The sequence below is a fragment of the Mus musculus genome, chromosome 8 (assembly GCF_000001635.26).
Source record: "Mus musculus strain C57BL/6J chromosome 8, GRCm38.p6 C57BL/6J".
NCBI classification, from domain to species: Eukaryota; Metazoa; Chordata; class Mammalia; order Rodentia; family Muridae; genus Mus; species Mus musculus.
Window position 1 is genome coordinate 61,204,069 of NC_000074.6, and position 18,082 is coordinate 61,222,150.

The following is an 18,082-nucleotide window of genomic DNA, read 5'->3' on the forward strand; positions in this document are numbered from 1 at the left end:
CTCTGGAGCTGCTGTGCCCTGAGATATTTGGTTTGACACAATCATTTTCAGATGCCACATGCTCTTTCTTGTTTTGGTCCATTGCTCATTTAAGCACATCTTCACATACTTCTTCAGAGGGAAAAAACAAATGAGAATTAGGTATGCTGGTGTATGTCTGAAATTCTAGAACTAGAGAGGCTGAGGCAGGAGGATTGTGAGTTTGAGATCAGGGGGGGCTACATGGGGAGACTCTGTTTCAAAAGTAGATACAAAAATATTTTAGAGGGCTGAAGGGATGGCTCAGTGGCAAAGAGCATTTATTGCTGCTGCAGAGGGTATGGGTTCTATTGCCAGGACCCACATGGTGGCTCACAGCCATCCATAACTCCAGTTTCAGAGGCATCTTATTCTGGTCTCCATGAGCACCTGTACACATGTGCCTAAACCCCACAGGGCTATATACGTACAATTAAAAATAATAGAAAACAAAACTTTTTAAAGGTCTGCAGTTTTAGAACTACTAAGATTGCCCAACTCCCACCTTAATCTATAGATTATCTGATTATAGACACAACAATACATTTCCTATTGTTTTCTTTCATCTGCTTGATGTGGACATCAGTGACTCTTCCTCCAATCAAAGTCATTGTGAAACCATTGTCAGATGATCCTGGGAGGGCAGGGAAAGGGGATATTATAGCCATGGATGCTGTGAAAGGATAACATGGGAATGGGCTACACCTTGGTATGCTCCAGGCCAGAAAGATGGAGGGTCCAAGAGATGTCTTGAGGCAAAGGTTAGAACTGAGATTACTAGAGAGAGTTTGGCCCATGGGATCTACAGTCAAAAAAAAAAAAAAAGAGACTAGCCTGGCTGACCAGGATGGCCAGCGTTAGCCTGGAGCTATAGAGGACAGCGGGTTAAATTCTAATTCAGAAAAGAGATTGATAATTCTTTCCTTATGTCTTTCCTGCATAATCTGTTTTACCTGGCAGCCCCAGAGCCGACTCAGCTTTCCCTGCTGGTTCTTTTGGTGCTCAGGTGACGTGGATGGTCAGGTAGCATGTGGGCTGAAACATCTCTGTCATTGAGGCTGGGGGAATGTGAATATTTGTTGATAAGAAAAGTAGGGAGTCGCACGCCTTTAATCCCAGCACTCGGGAGGCAGAAGCAGGTGGATTTCTGAGTTCGAGGCCAGCCTGGTCTACAAAGTGAGTTCCAGGACAGCCAGGGCTATGCAGAGAAACCCTGTCTCGAAAAACCAAAAAAAAAAAAAAAAAAAAAAAAAAAGAAGAAGAAGAAGAAAAGAAAAGAAAAGAAAGAAAAAGAAAAGAAGGGAGCAGAGAAGCTTAGATGAGAGAAGACGTGATATCTTGTTTACAGGGTTGGAGATAACAGAGACATGCCCCTTTCTGTGGGACAGCAATTGCTAAGACCTGGTTCCGCAGTCAATAATACAGCAGGAAAGAGAGAAGAGAAAAGAAGAGAAGAGAAGAGAAGAGAAGAGAGGAGAGGAGAGGAGAGGAGAGGAGAGGAGAGGAGAGGAGAGGAGAGGAGAGGAGAGGAGAGAGAAGAGAAGAGAAGAGAAGAGAAGAGAAGAGAAGAGAAGAGAAGAGAAGAGAAGAGAAGAGAAGAGAAGAGAAGAGAAGAGGAGAGGAGAGACAGCAATGCCAGGAAGGGGAAATGAACAGAGTAGCTCAGGATACCAAGTTTCTGGTAAATTAGAACAGTCAAAAGGAGGCTGGAGAGGTGGCTCGGGGTTTAAAAGCACTTGCTGCTTTTTTGGGGGGACCTGGGTTTAATTCCCAGCACCCACATGGCACCTCACAAATGTTTGTAACTACAGTTCCAGGAAATCTAATGGCCTAATTTGCATAGGAAAATACCCATACACATTTAAACAAAGAGAAAAGCCCCTTGAGCTGGTGAGGTGGCTCCGCAGATAAAAGCCTGGCAACTTTTAAGTTTAATCTCTGGTCCTCCTGTAAAGAAGGAAGGAGAGAGCAGACTCCACAATCTGACCTCCACATATGTGTATACACACATGTACACATGCTTTCACATATGCACAAGCATGCATGCATGCATACAAACATACACCACACCTACACACACACACACACACCATCACCAACTATAACAATGATAAAAATGTTTTTTAAAAAAGTTGCAGGGGGAGGGGGGCTAGAGAGATGGCTCAGCGGTTAAGAGCACTGACTGCTTTTCCTAAGGTCCTGAGTTCAAAATCCCAGCAACCACATGGTGGTTCACAACCATCTGTAATGAGATCTAAGGCCCTCTTCTAGGGTGTCTAAAGACAGCTACAGTATACTTACATATAATAGATAAATTAATCTTTAAAAAAAAAAGTTGGGCAGCGGTGGGCACACCATTAGTCCCAGCACTTCAGAGGCATAGGCAGGTGACTCTCCATGTTCCAGGTCAGCCTGATCTACAGAGTGAGGCTACAGAGAGAAATTCTGTCTCAAGAAAACATATAAATAAATAAACAAATAAATAAATGTTGTAACTAAGGGTAAACCACTTTAACTCAACATGATGACTTTAAGCTTAAAAATACAGCAAATATATTAGAAAAACCAAACATTTGCATAACCAAATGTTGACAAAAGAAGAGATTTGGAAAGCTCAAGTAAAAGAAATCTCTGAAAAGAATAAAATTTCAAAGGCTGGCACAGTAAAAGAAAGTTATCAGAAGATAGGGAGATAGGCCTGGAATTTGGAACAGGAATTTCATAAAAATTAAAAAAATGAGTTGAGAAAAGAGAGACAATATTTAAACAAAAGAGTGAAGAGAAAAATCTTCACAAAGAAAGACTTTATCTTCAAATAGAAAGAATTCTTTGAGCTCTAAGGAAGTGGGGACCAAAAAAAGAACCCACTACAGATTCCAGGACAGTGTTCTAATTCCAACACATTTCTAGTCTTCCAGACAGGAAGAGACAGTCATTTACCCAGGAAAAGACTCAGCCTGGCTTGAGATTGCGGGCAGCAACTCAGATCTCAGAAAGCAGCAGGAAAATGTCTACTGACAACTGTCAGTGTGGTTTAAAAATCAAAACCCAAACACACGTTACTTCAGAAACCCACTTTAAACAAAGTCAAAAGGGAAGGTTGAAATTCAGAGGTTGTGTCCAGAGATGCCACCAAGTAAATGTAAACTAAAGGAAGTGAAGTTAGACACTACTAATATTGTCAAAACAGGATGAATAATACTATCAAAAAAGGATAGAAGGGAGATGTAGGTATAACAACGTTGGCTGTGTCCATCATTTTCAAAAGGACCTAACTGCCCAAAGCAATATCTAGTATGAGAATGAAGGAAAAATACAATTATAATTAAGAGATTTTTTACACATCTTGTTTAGATATAGAAAGCCCAACAGATAATAATAAATTAATAGAAGTACAGAAGAAATTCAACAACAACAAAAAAATTTGATTTAAAAGATGCCTGGAACAGGCCATCTTATAACTCCCCCTTTTCTTGTTTCTAAGTCAGGTCAGTGATTACCAAGCTGGCCTTGAACTTGAAGACTCTCCCTTCATTAGCCTCCCCAGTGCTGGGATAAGCACATTTGCCACCATAGTCTTTATTTTATTTTTTTTTCCACACAGAAAAAGTTAATTCTGTCTTTGGTTTCAAAGGACATTCTAAGCTGATTTATAAAAGTGGGAGTTTCCCAGGGCTTATTTCCTGATTGCAGTCTATGATAGAAGAAGGGGGGAAGGGGAGAAACGAACAATAAAAAGAGACGCCGCTCAAAGCCATCTAATTACTTGGAAATTACAATGAATGATACAAAGCAGTCTTTTACAGAAATGTAAATGAATCTAAAATTGCCAACCTCGAAGAAAGCAATCATGGAGAAAACTTCATACAAAGCCATATGTGATGCAGTTCAAATCTGATCTATTGGGAATCCATAGGCTTGGCTGTTTTACTTTTAAAAAAGAATATAGAAGAAAAGTAAAATTCAATTTAAGATGTTAGAACACCACCAAAATGAAGCAAGCCAAACGTTGGAAGAGAGAATAACGACTTAAATCAACAAATGGGAGGCAACCAAGAAAGGGGTAAAGACAGCACCTGTGAAAGACAGTGGTGCACAGATGAAGAGCCAGCAACATGTCTGAAGATTGAACGACAGCGCGCAGAGAAAGCAGCAAAGCCTGCTAATGTGACGGAGAAGGCACATGCCCACAAGAGGAACCCAGAGAGCGGGCTGCCCTGGTCCTTTGTCCAGACGCCCCAGTCCCAGATGTGGAACAACCTTGGTGGGGAAGGCACACCAGGTCCCCCCTCATCTCTCTCCTAGAAAGCAGTGAAGCCAGCCTGAGTTGGGACGAGGGGGGAATCCTGGGAATGAATGGGTTACAGGCTGAGGGTTTGCCTCACATTGGATGGCAGGATAGAGTATAGAAAAACAATGGGGCAGTCCTTCAACTTGAAAGTAGCTAAGAAGCCATGAGGTCTACCAAAGTCACTAAGGGCAAAGAAATGTTACTGACACAAAATAATAGAGGCAAACATGGGAAAAACAAAAACCTTTTTTTTTTTTTTCCTGACTGAACCTCACTAACCCCTAGTGGGGCTCAATTCAAATTTTGTGTTTACCCCGTCTGGGTTTCTGTTCCTTGGTTCCTTTCTGTCAAATCGAACTAAAAGCATTGAGGTGACCCAGTGAAAAACACCAGTCCATTCGTGGGTGTGTAGAAAGGAAAAGGTTGATAAAAAGGATATTTATTTCGTTCCAGAGCACTTCCCAAGGAAAACCGCAGGGAGACAACATAACCTTACCGCTGGAAGACTGGAAGATGTCATGTGACACAAGCCATCAAGTCACCAGGGCCAAATCCAGTCACGTGTCACTGGACAGGCGGCCGTGACAACAACACTGCATCTGCTGTGGTTCTTTGTTTTTAAAAACGCAGAAACAATATAGAATATTTTCAAGCTCAGATTATACAAAATACCTGCTCTAGACACTCTTAAGAAAACTTCAATCATGAGACCTGACTTCCAGGTTGAAGGCATGTGTGCCATCTGAAGGCAACTTCTGACTCCTCTAGGGATGAGTTTTTGCTCTAAAGGGTGTTGATGGATATTATTATTAGCAAAATTTACTTGTGTTAACACATGCATATACCAAATTCCAATGATTTTTAAAAATTTACTTGTGTGTCTGGGTGCCTGCATGAGTTTATTTGTATCAAGCTATGTATTATTGGAGGGCAGAGAAGGGCATAGGCTGCCCTGAAACGGGAGTTACAGGCTCATGTGTAGCCATGTGGGTGCTGGGAGCCAAACCCAGGTCCTCTGCTGTAATCATATACTCTCTTAACCAATGAGCCATTCCCACATCCCTCATATCCTAATTAATGGCGATTCTGTGGCTATGTAAGTGAATGCCTGTGTGTTAGCATTTTGTCTGAGCTCCACCCCACATTTACCTGACAATAGCCAGGTATGCCAGACTCACTATAAAAGGGGCTGCTCACCCTCTCTCTCACTCTTGCCTTCTTGCTGCCTCTCTGGCTCTGTCCTCTCGTCCTTTCCCATTCCCCTCCCGCTTCTGTCTCCACGCCATGACCGGCCTTCTCTCTCTGTGTCTCTCTCTCTTTCTCTCTCTGTCACTCTGTCTCTGTCTCTGTCTCTCTCTGTCGCTCTGTCTCTCTGTCTCTGTCTCTGTCTCTCTCTGTCTTTCTCTCTCTCTACTACTCTCTTAACTCCCCTCATGTGCCCTGAATAAACTTTACTCTATAGGGAAGGGATGCCTCCGCATGGGCCCTCAGAGGCATCCCTTCCTCCACACCTGACTGCACTTCCACAAAAACGTATTCCTTCTCTCTTATCTTTTTATAACCACAACACTGTGAGTTGACTGGCTATCATGTTAGCAAGTGACTCTCAGTTGATTTAGAAAAATCAAAGTTCTCCATTGGAACTTCAACTTTTCTGTATATTTGACAATTTCAAAGAAAGTTAATTAAGGGATTATAGGGAAAGTGAAAAGACTACCTACCAATTAGGGAAACGTTGGCAATGCTAGTGTCAGATAAAGTGTTAACACTGTAACGCATGGAACATTTTGTTAAACTCAAGATAAATGTCAATAAAATCAAATAGGAAACTGCAGTGGCAAACAGACCCAAAAAGGTACTTTAATAGTAGCCAAGATAGTGCAATTTAAAGTTCCTACCCAAATTATAAACATTTCAAAGCCAGCAAGAGTGATTTGGAGGATGTTGAATGGGTGTTTCCACACTTTGATTCTATATGGCTAAGCTGTTTGATTTTGTGGCATGAATGGCAACATCCATTAAATAACCATTCATCTTGACCCAGAAGTTCGACCTTGTGGAACCTAAATAAGAAAGTAGAAACAAGAATATTTGTTTCATCCTTGTTTTTAGTAGCAAAACTCCAAAACTAAAATAACAACTACTTCTGTTAATGAATGGGCTCTAACTATTCTATAGAAAACTATGTAACCATTATGTAAGTCTATACCAGCTGACCAAAAAGCATTCCATATAAGGATGTGGGTCTATATGTAAATGTTTGTATACGTGTTTATCTACAAAGGGAAAGAAAAATATGTAGAAAATAGATTCAATAGAATCTTCTTTGCTAAAAACAACATATATGTACATATATATGCTTACCTAAATGCATAGACAAATATAAAGCAATCCACATGGCTGTTACATTGGTCAGGAAGGAAGCGTTTATACAGAGAGAGAGAGAGAAGGTAAAACATTTTGATGGCATGGTACCATTTTCGCTAATTTCTCTCACTCCATGCACAACTTGTAACTGATCACCGAGACTACCCATTTGGATAAACTAATTAAGGAAGAAGACTACTGTGAAAACTGTGGGAAGTATTGTCTATAGATCCACTGCCAAGCTCCGACTGAGAAGATGAAATCTGAGAAAACCAGCAGTTGGAAGCAGGACAAGGAACTCACAAGCTCAGAGCAAAATCTGTGAGAATGGAGATCAAATGCACCGGAGAAGATCTCGATGCCAAAATAGAGAGAGCGGGTGTACAAGGAAGGATGCTTCCGATGCCAAGAGCTCAGCAACCAAGGGTATTGCTGGCTAGAGATGGGCAGAGACTTAAAGCAGCGGTTGCTTGTTGTTTTATGTCTGTGAGCGAGGGTCTTGCTAAGCTAGTCCAGCTCAGCCTAAAACATACTATGTGCTACAGAGAGAGCCTTGACATTGAGAGCCTCCAGACTCCTCAGTTTCCTGGTGTGTGCCACCATGTCTGATGCAGGAGTAGGTTGTTTTATTTACTTACTTACTTACTTCTCTAGTTGGTTCAGACTTTATTGTTAGTAGCGTATTTAGGTTTGCTGCTGGGCAATCTCATGCATGTATATAATGTGTTTTGATAACTCTCCACACCTACCCTCGCTTTTCTCCCTCTGACCCCTGCCTGTTCCCAGGCTTCCTCCCTACAGATCCCTTCTCCCTATTCCTGGCTATGTGTTTGGTTTTGTGACCTAATGAGTTTTAACCAGGGTTAACTGTGTGACCTTAGCTTTGGATCTATCTGCTGGAGCCTGGTGGGCTCTCTAGTGGCTACAAGGTTAAAGATGATGACTTCACCTCCCTTTGAACCCTTCATTAGCCAGTAGTTCAGCAGGGACGGGTAGGGCTCCAAGAACTGGTCTTTCATCCACGATTAACTCTTGACAAGCACAGTCTTGTACAGACATCTGCATCTTCTATGAGATCGTGTTTGTGGATGCTGTGCCGTGCCCTCAAGATAGCATTTCACAGTTCTATCCCCATCTTCCCACTCTGACATTCAGCTCCCTCTTCCAGGATGTGCCCTGGAGCCATGGAGGGGGTGACTGAGAACACTCAGCCCTCTCTTATCCTCAGTACCTTGTGCAGCGTGAGTCTCTGCATTTAAAGCTGTAGTAGAAACAACTTAAGCTTATCCCTGACTAACTTACAAATAACTGGGACTCAGACTATGGTTATTTTATTTGGCTTCCACAATTACTGGGGTCACCCCTAATCTAATTTTCTAACTGTAGGCCTTTCTACCTCCCCAGTAGTGTACCCCAGATACCTGCTCTTTCTCCTGGTGGGGTGCTTATGTTTCCTCTCCCCTCATGGGGCCTTCTTCCTTCTTCTCTCTCTTCCTCTTTCCTCCCAGTCTCTCCTCCTCCAACCAAGTTCTCTCCAAACCCACCTACCTCTAATCCCTCCAATAATTGGCTGCTGCCAGTTTTATTTAACCAATAGTTTAAAATCAAGGAACAAGGTGTTCACAACAAAACTTGTAAATGTGAGAAGTCCCTGGTGCACCCAGACCTCCTGGGTATAGAACTGAGCACTGCAATACGTAGCAATAGACCAAGCCTCAACGCAAAGAGACGATTCCTTCACTGATGATGAGTAGCATTTTTCTATGTGTATAAACATAAATATCTTAAAAGCTGCTTGGTCTTTGTCATTTAGCTAAACAACAGCAGACCATCCTCGCCTAGGCTCTATGGACCTCACATCTAATCAGAGAGTGATTGGTGGCTCCCCTTAACAGTTGGCCTACTATTGTACCACTGGGGACATCTTCCTGAGCGGGTTGACATTGTAGAGTTTGCAGTTGGATAAAACTGTTGGGTTGTCCCCCTCCTCCACTCCTGCCCTAGCAGCCTGCAGAGCATCCCCTGGCACTGGGAAAGCCTGACAGCAGGTAGGAAGCTTCTAGCTCAAATCCAGATAGACTTCTCTATATCTTGCAACTAATGTGTATGATGTCTTCTGTAATAGGGTAAACTTATTACCTGGTTTTGATGGGCATCCAGGAGAATGGGCAAGACCTTATATTGTTTTGTGGGTCTCTGGTTCGTCCCAGACCAACCATTTATAAGGAAGTGTCTCATGCCTGGCACTGAAATTTCTGTTCAATGACTTCTAGGGTTTGGCATTACAGGACATCTCTCTTCTAACTCTTCTTTTAAATGATTGTATATTGGGGTTGGAGAGATGGCTCAGTGGTGAAGAGCACTGGCTGCTCTTTTGAGAGGTCCTAAGTTCAAATCCCAGCAACCACATGGTGGTTCACAACCATTTGTAATGGGATCTAGTGCCCTCTTATGTGCATGAAGACAGTTCACTCATACATATATAAGATACATAAGTAGATCTTAAAAAAAACAAAAAACAAAAAACAAAAACAAAAACATGGTAACACTGTAGCTGTCATCAGACACACCAGAAGAGGGCATCAAATCTCATTACATGCAGGTGGTTGTGAGCCACCATGTAGTTTCTGGGATTTGAATTCAGGACTCCTGGAAGAGCAGTCAGTGATCTTAATTGCTGAGCCATTTTTCCAGCCTCATAAATCTTTAAAATATTATTATATTTTATTTATTCATCTTGGGTGTATGTGCTCATATACGCAGGTCAGAGAATAATGTTTGTGGGTGTCACTTCTGTTTTTATAATGCGAGTTCCAGGCTTGGTGGCAAGCACCTTTACCCTCTGAGCCATCTCATCAGCCCCACTCCACCACACTTTCAAAATACTTACATTTTTAAATTGGCTTACAAAGTAGTAGGTTTCCTTTCCTTTCCTTTCCTTTCCTTTCCTTTCCTTTCCTTTCCTTTCCTTTCCTTTCCTTTTCTTTATGCACTTTCTTTTTGGTTAACTCTCCTTCCCTGCCTCCTGGTTTCTTCCATCCTCTCACCCCATGCAGCAGTACCTGGGAGATGGGTATTCAGTGTAGGGTCAGTCACCACAGGAGAGAATATGGGCAGTACACAGGATGAACCCTCATGGGCTCATTCTCCTAGACAATACTTGTAAACTCACACTGTTAGATGCTTTTGGTTTCTGTGCAAAGGAGAAGAGGAAGGGGAAGGGGAAGGGGGAGGGGAAGGGGAAGGGGGAGGGGGAGGGAAAGGGGGAAGGGGAGAGGAAGGGGAAGGGGAGGGGAAGGGGAAAGGAAGAAGGGGAAGGGGAACGGAAAGGAAGAAGGGGAAGGGGAAGGGGAAGGAAGAAAAGGAAGAAAGAAGAAGAAGAAGAAGAAGAAGAAGAAGAAGAAGAAGAAGAAGAAGAAGAAGAAGAAGAGGAGGAGGAGGAGGAGGAGGAGGAGGAGGAGGAGGAGGAGGAGGAGGAGGAGGAGGAGGAGGAAGAAGAAGAAATAAGTATAAATGTTTACAAATTCTGGGGCCAGGTGATGCATACTTTAATCTCAACAGTTGGGAGGCAGAGGCAGGCCGGTCTCTATGAGGTTGGCTAGCTTGGTTTACACAGAGAGTTCCAAGTCAGCCAGGAATGCATAATGAACTCTTGTCTCAGAAACAAAAATAAAACAAGCATGAAAATACAGTATGACTAAGAGAAGCATATTTCCATGGAGAAGTAATCAATCGGCACTAACCCTGAGACTAATTAAGCTTTCCTGAGTTCTGACAAGGCCATGGTAATAGCACACTGTATTGTGTCTTTTACGCTTCCCTGTAACCTGTGCCGGAGAAATCACCATCTGCACTTCCTATGCAACGGAGCTGAAGTTTACAGAGGTGAAAATAATTTCCTCAAAGCTACAAAAGTAAAAATTCTCACCCACAACTTCAACCATGAGCCCATGGTCTTCATTGTTCTGTTATACAATAGTAGATCACGGCCCAGGGTAATCTGCAAACACTATTTTTTCCCCTCCAGTTTCTTCTGTTTCAGAGCTGAAGGACACATTCTACCCTTGTTTTTGTTTTACCCAAATAGAAATTGGCTTTCCAGAGTGACGCATTCTTTGGAGATTCTGGATAGATGAAGCTCTAGCTGTGCTTTATAATTTCTTATCGCATTTCAGTAACCAGAGTCCCACAAAATTAATTGAATTGCAAGTAACATTTTTTTAATGAATTGCATATCAGTTGTAAATTCTGAGTGCCATGTGAATTATATATATATTGCATTTCTTTGCAAACTCTATTTAACAACAAAACACACATCTTTAGTGTTTCTGGAAGGTTTTTTGTTTTTAAAATAATATTTCACTGTGGACTTTTCCTTGGCAATTTGTATGATTTCCTAGAGACTCCTACCAAGTATATGCTTACTATGTAAACATAAAACTTGACTCCCCTTGTAACTAAGAGTAACAACTGCTTGCCAGTGGCAATGGGTTTTACAGCTATGAGCAGGCTGAACAAGGCCCTCCCTGAGCCCTGCCCCCACCTCCCTGATGTTTCCTACTTGGGCCCCAGAAGCTTACCAAAGCTATTTGTCATGGCGACCTCCCTTCTCCCAATGTTTTGACTAAACATTCCCTCATTTTCCCAGAGTCAAGAATCCAATTTTAAAATTCTTACCTGATCACATTTCCCCCACTACGTCAGCTTGGCCATAATTGCTTTGAACATCTAACCTTTCCCTCACCCGAAGCATACCCACACAACTACACATATGTGCAGTTAAAAGAAAGAACCCTTGGGGGGAGGGGAGGAGATCTGACAGTCCCTGTTATAAGATAATTGTAATATTTAAAAATGAATAAATAAAAAGAAGAAAGAAATGAGACAGATGGTGCACACTGGAGACGTGTGGAAGTTTGCTTGAAAAATAGCTCCAGAAATTCAATTGAGACTGAAAGCAAATTATGCAAATCAGCAGTTTTGCATAGAGGCGTCATGGAAAAGAAGGAAATTACCCTGGTCTTTAGTCTTCCACAATCTTGTCAAAGAAAGAATGTCAACTGGACTGATACCATCCTGAATTCTTATTTAAGGAAACAAAACAAAATTCTAGAGCCAATCATTTGAATCACAATGGAAAGAGATAATTTTGGGTGAAATCATCAAACATTGTTTTCTCTATTGCCCTACTTAAGTTTCATTCAGTACCATAACCATTACTACATTCTTTGATGAGGTATTCAGCGTTTTTATTACGTATAATGCGCACAGGGAATGCTTTCTAATAAACTTACCAGATATTCCATTAGATTAATTCATGTGCCATAAAAACATGATGGAAATTTTATTTTTTAAATTATATTTATTGCTTTAAGAAATGATTTTCACAGTGCCCTCTTAAACATCAGAGGCTCGTTGGATTCACATATTACACAGAATTCTAGGAACTGTGAAAAGAAAACATGGAGAGACCCTTATAACAGAGGTTCTCAGCCTTCCTAATGCTGCAACCCTTTAATATCCTTTAATACCATTCCTCATGTTGTGCTGACCAGCACCCATACATTTATTTTTGTTACTACTCTGTTTTTCAAGTACTGAGATTAGAGATGTGCACCACCACACCATGGCCCCCTTCCTTTTTTGCCTACCAGCCTTCCTTCCCTCTCTCCCTCCTTCCCTTCCTCCCTCCCTTCTGCCTTCCTGTCTTCCTTCCTTTCTTCCTTCCTTCCTTCCTTCCTTCCTTCCTTCCTTCCTTCCTTCCTACCTTCCTTCCTTCCTTCCTTCTCTTTGGATTACTAGTGTAAACCTGCACTTTTTTCATATGTGTGCATTTTTAAACTACCCACTTACTGGCTTTAGAAAGGTCTACATTTATCTTTAAATTTTATCAGAAGGAAAGAAGGCTGATAAATAAGGTTTTAATTCAAAAAGATAGTTTACCAGGAAAGATTATGAAATTTCATTTCCCAAAGATGATAAAGTGATGGATATTTATCTACTTTCTCTCCAATTGCTTGGATTAGGTGACATTTTCTTGGAAGCAAAAAGCCTCCTTCAAGGCTTGAACTTTTAGAACGATAATGGAATTTGACAAGATAAAGTATTTCTAATAGAAATGAAGGAATCATATTATTTTTCTTTCAAATAGGTTAATTTTATTTTTGAGCGAACTTGGGGCTGAACATTTACTAGGGACATGTTTTCATTATAATTTAATAGTACTAAACACAATTATTTTCTGAGGCTTGATGTATGTGACTGCCACCCACTTTCAGGTCGCCGGTGTGAGTTTGTGTCCAGCAATGTGTGTTTCTCTAGGCAGGCTAATATTCTAGCTTCCTTTAAAAAGATTCTTTCAAACATGTGTTCAACATTTACTTACCCAGACAAGATAAGCCGGAGGCTGGGCAGAGCACAGCTGCAGGCTGGAATCAAAGGAAGTTAACAACACTCAATTACTCTTATTTTCCTTGGCAAACCAGCCCTGGCTCCAAGGTTCCACCCCCTTCCCATCAAAGCCCAAGAGCTATAGTCCTTTAGGGTCTAGCTCCCTTGGTCCACACTTGTGTTACTTCTCTGTTGATGCTTCTGGGAGTTTCTCCAGTTGCTTCCCAGCATCACCTATGTTACAAATCACCTGATTCTAAAATCCAGGGTGGTCCTACTCCAGCGATAAAGCGGGGCATCTGAACGTTTAATGATATCCGCAAGTGATTCTAACTGAGCCGAACCTCAGGAATGCTCCCTGAAGGCTGGCTAGGTTGGAACCAGTCAGTTCTGAGAACTCCAGCTTTCCCCGGGTACTGTGGTGTCAGGCCCAGCTCCCCAAATGTTCAGACCTGCTTCAGAAAGGCTGGCTGGCAGAAGACATGGTTCAGCTTCCTTCCACTTTCTCATCTGACTTTTCCCGAGCGCTCCCCCCAGCCAGCTTCCTTTCTGACTGAACTGAAGTCCTTGGGAAGTGGTGCTTTTAAATACTCCATCTGCTCAGATTTTTCAGCAGACAGTGCAGTCGGCACCACCTTCCCACTTCTGCAGACTAAAATAGCCTTCCTGGGCTTGCCTGACTCTAAAGCCATCTTTCCTGACAATCATGGCACCTCATGGCCACTTGGCTTCACACAAGAGGGACTCCCCTGGCCCGCAATGCAATTAGGATGGAAATAAACTCACAAGGCAGGAAAGAATGTTTATATATCAGCCAGTAGCTCTCTAATTTATGGGGGGTGGGGTGGGGGGTGGGGAAGGAAAGTCAGGTACATAGAAAAGGGCAGGAAGCAAACATTCTATTCGGTCCTTACTATGAACCAGAACGGTCCTGTGCTGGGGTTTCAACAAGCTTCCAAAGTGGATATTATATCCACTTGTTTAAACTCAGAAAATCAATCTGTAAAGTCATTTAGTCAACAGAGATTAGACTTACAGTGGAATCTAGGTTTTAATAATAATAATAATAATAATAATAATAATAATAATAATAATAATAATAATAATAAACTCTGTTTCTGGGTAGTGTGGGGCACACCTCTAGTCCTAGCACTTGGGAGGCAGGAGGATCTCAAGTCCAAGGCTGGCTATAGAACAACCTCTCGTCTCAAAAACACAAAACCAAAAGGGAAAACAACCTCCCAAACCTATTACTTATTGTCTTAGTGTTCTATTATTGCTCTGAAGAGACACTGTGAGCCACTGCAATTCTTATAAAAGAAAGTATCTAATTGGTGCTTTCTTACATTCAGAGCTTTGGTCCATGATTGTCATGGTGGGAAGCATGGCAGCGGGCAGGCAGACATGGTGCTGGAGAAGGAACTGAGAGCTCTACATCTAGGTACACAGGAAGCAGGAAGAGAGGAACTCTGGGTCTGGTTTGAGCACTTGAAACCTTCAAGCCCATGCCCAATGTCATACTTCCTCCAACAAAGCCACACCTACTCCAACAAGGGCCACACCTCCTAACAATGCCACTTCCTGGTAACGAAGCACTCACATCTATGAGCCTACAGGAACCATTTGTATTCAAACTACCACACTTTCTAAACACATATGTAGGACATAATTCTAAACATTAAGAAGAATCATCTACAGTTCTTATAATTCTTTGAGGTGGTATCGTATGGTGCCCATCTTGCAGAGGAAACATACGTACAGAAGAGTTAGAACTTAGTCAAAGTCACCTACTTGGTGGGTGGTACAAGATTTAACTTCTATGAATCAAATACTCTGGCAGCTGGAGAGATGGCTTAGCAGTTAAGAGCACTTGCTATTCCTGTTAGAGGACCTGGGCTCTCTTTCCCAGCACCCACACGGTGCCTTAAAACAGTGTGCAGGTCTATTTCTGGAGGAGCTGATGCCCTCTTCTGGTCTCTATGAGCACTTCATACAACATGGTATGCATGCATGCATGCAGGTGAACTCTTGGGTATACATGAAACGAAAATAAATAAATCGTTTAAAGAATCAAATATCTTAAGGAGATGGTATTGATGAGCAGTTATTATCTAAGAGGACGAGCAGGAGTGGATTGGGAGGCGGGCAAGGTTAGGAGGCCTCTCCTGATGAAAGGATGAGGAAGAGGGACCAGAGAAAGAAAAAGCGAAGCTAACACCACTGTCTTGCTTGTTTGAGGAGCTGAGACGACTATACTGTTAACTAAGACCTAGGATGAAGACGTTAAATTTATGGTCTGTGTTAAAGGCTTGGTGTTTATTTAGCTGTTCCTTCAGTTTCACTTGAATATAAGAGCATTTGTTTATTGATGGAAAGATTATAACAAAGATGCCTAATGAAACTTGGGATACTGCCTGTCTGATTTCCTGTCTATACTGCAGTGAAAAATGACACATATATTCATATAAACTTATGTATTCACACATACATATGCATGTATAGCCTCAGGATAGCAATAAATATAACCATACTGGGTTAACTCCTTACTTGAGATTACTGATAGCCATTATGTGTTGGCTGCCAAAGGTACAACCTGGTCTCTGCTTGGGAAAGCTGTCCTATTCAGACAAAGGCGGGCAATAAACAGAGAATAGAAAACTTAGCAGACAATCCTATAAAGAAGAGAAACGGAATGCTGGGGTCCAAGTGACTGGAAAACATTCAGTTTTCATTCTACTTGTGATGGGAAGAAATAAATGAGTCTGTGCAAGGGAGTGACATCATGTTCTCCATCTTTTGGAGCTTGCTCTGAGTTATCACTACATCCAGGGCAAGCTATGGCCACAAGAATGGAAAGAGGCTGGCTAGAAGGGCCAGAGACAGAGGTGACAGTGGCTTAAATGAAGGTGCAGTGGGGTCTAGTCTCTATGAGAACACTGGAGACCGGATGATTTGCTTGTGCTTGTTTTTCTTGCACATGCGTGGGTTACTGTGTGAGTGTGCAGGTACATGTGTACAAGTGTAGGTGTGTGGCAGCCAGAAGACAACCTCCCGTGTTGTCCCTCAAGCACTGTCCACCTCTTTTGGCATGAAGTCTCTCTGGCCTCTAGCTGACCAAGCAGGTTGGCTGGTCACCTAGCTCTAGGAATCTACCTATCTTCTTCTTCTTCTTCTTCTTCTTCTTCTTCTTCTTCTTCTTCTTCTTCTTCTTCTTCTTCTTCTTCTTCTTCTTCTTCTTCTTCTTCTTCTTCTTCCTAGTGCTAGGGTTAGTAGCATACAACATTATGAATGGCATCTATCTATCTATCTATCTATCTATCTATCTATCTATCTATCTATCTATCTATCTATCTATCCATCCATGGTTTCTGGGGCAGTGGTGGCACATGCCTTTAATCTCACTCAGGAGGCAGAGACAGGCAAATTTCTCTGAGTTCCAGAGCAGTCTCTTCTACAGAGTGAATTCCAGGACAGTCAGGGCTGTTACACAGAGAAACTCTGTCCCAGAAAACAAACAAACAAAAAAACAAAACCAAAAACTCAACTAAGATTAACATGGGTTCTGGGAATTGAACTCAAGTCTTCCTGATTACAGTGAGCACTTTATCCTCTGAACTCTCCTGTATGATTTGTAAAAGGGTGGTTTGTTTGGGTGCATGTTTCTGGAGATTAAAAATAAGGCACAGAGATCTGATACCTTCATGGTTTCTGGTAAGGCTAGTGCTACATCTGAGCATGGGTGCAAGGTGGAAGCACACACAAAGGGACAAGGCACCAGGTATGCGACAACCACTCTCATGGTAACTGAGCCTGCAGGACTGACAAAGTCAGTCATTCATTACCTCAACAATCATCTCGGTCCCATTGGAGTGTCATTAATTCAATCATGACCCAAACATTTGTTTAAGGTCTTTCAGTGCTGTTCTATGGAGGACCAAACCTGAACATGAGTTTTGGAGGGAGCTCCCACATTTTGCCAAGCCAAGAAGGCAAAAGGCTGTAGATAGACATTAAAATATGTTTGTGTAAAAGGTGGTAGGAAAGAGGGAGGAAGAGAAGGGAAGAAATCAAGGATGGCTTCTAGGTTTCTAGTCTGAACAACTGGCTAAATACTGCTCTCCTTTACCAGCGTCCTGACAATGAGAGGAAAGACAAGTTTTGCAGAAAAATGGCTAGACACGCGAACGTGCGTGTAAGAACACGGAGGTACCATATTAAGGTTTATCTGAGTATTTGCATCTGGGATTTTACCAGGCTGGTTCCTGTTAGCACTACAAGCAATAGATGCTCGAGTTCTCCCCTTCCCCTTTCCCGTCTGAAACTTGGGGATAATTATACGTCTTGCTGCTTTGGAGGGATGCTGAGAAGATAAGTGAGATAATATATAGGAAAAGACTTTGAAGTCTTTGGAGGATAAGAGGCTGTCATTATTAAGTCGGAGAGTGTTTATATTTTTCATGTGTCTGCTCAAAGCCTCACAGGTCGTAAGCATAACAGACATTCTTTCCTTCATGCTCCATTCCCAGAAACAAGACGAGCAGGCTTTTCTTCCTCACAGCCCTTCCCTTCTGAATTCTCTCCACAGGACGTTCAGTCACTAACATTTTGATACCTGGGAAGAAAGGGTCGGGAGTACAGCTGTTAACGATAACGATAGCTCCATGCAGATTACAAAGAACTTGTATATCTTCTTTACCACTGTCAATTCTGTTCCAAACGTCACAGTTAAACCCCACCAGAGAGGCCAAGGAACACAGCCTTGAAGGAAGGTCTCTCTCCTCTCTCTCTGTTGCAGACCCAACAGCCTCAGTCTCTCAAGTACTGAGACTAAGGGCATATACTACCACACCTGGCCAACAGGTCCTTATGAGTTCTAAGCCAGCCACGGCTACATAATGAGACTTTGTATAAACAACAAACAAACAAACAAACAAAAAGCCAAACGGGTAGAAGAAATAAACTTTCTTTCTCTTTTAAGGCATTATGACTTGAATGTAAGCTGTCTCCATGGGCTCA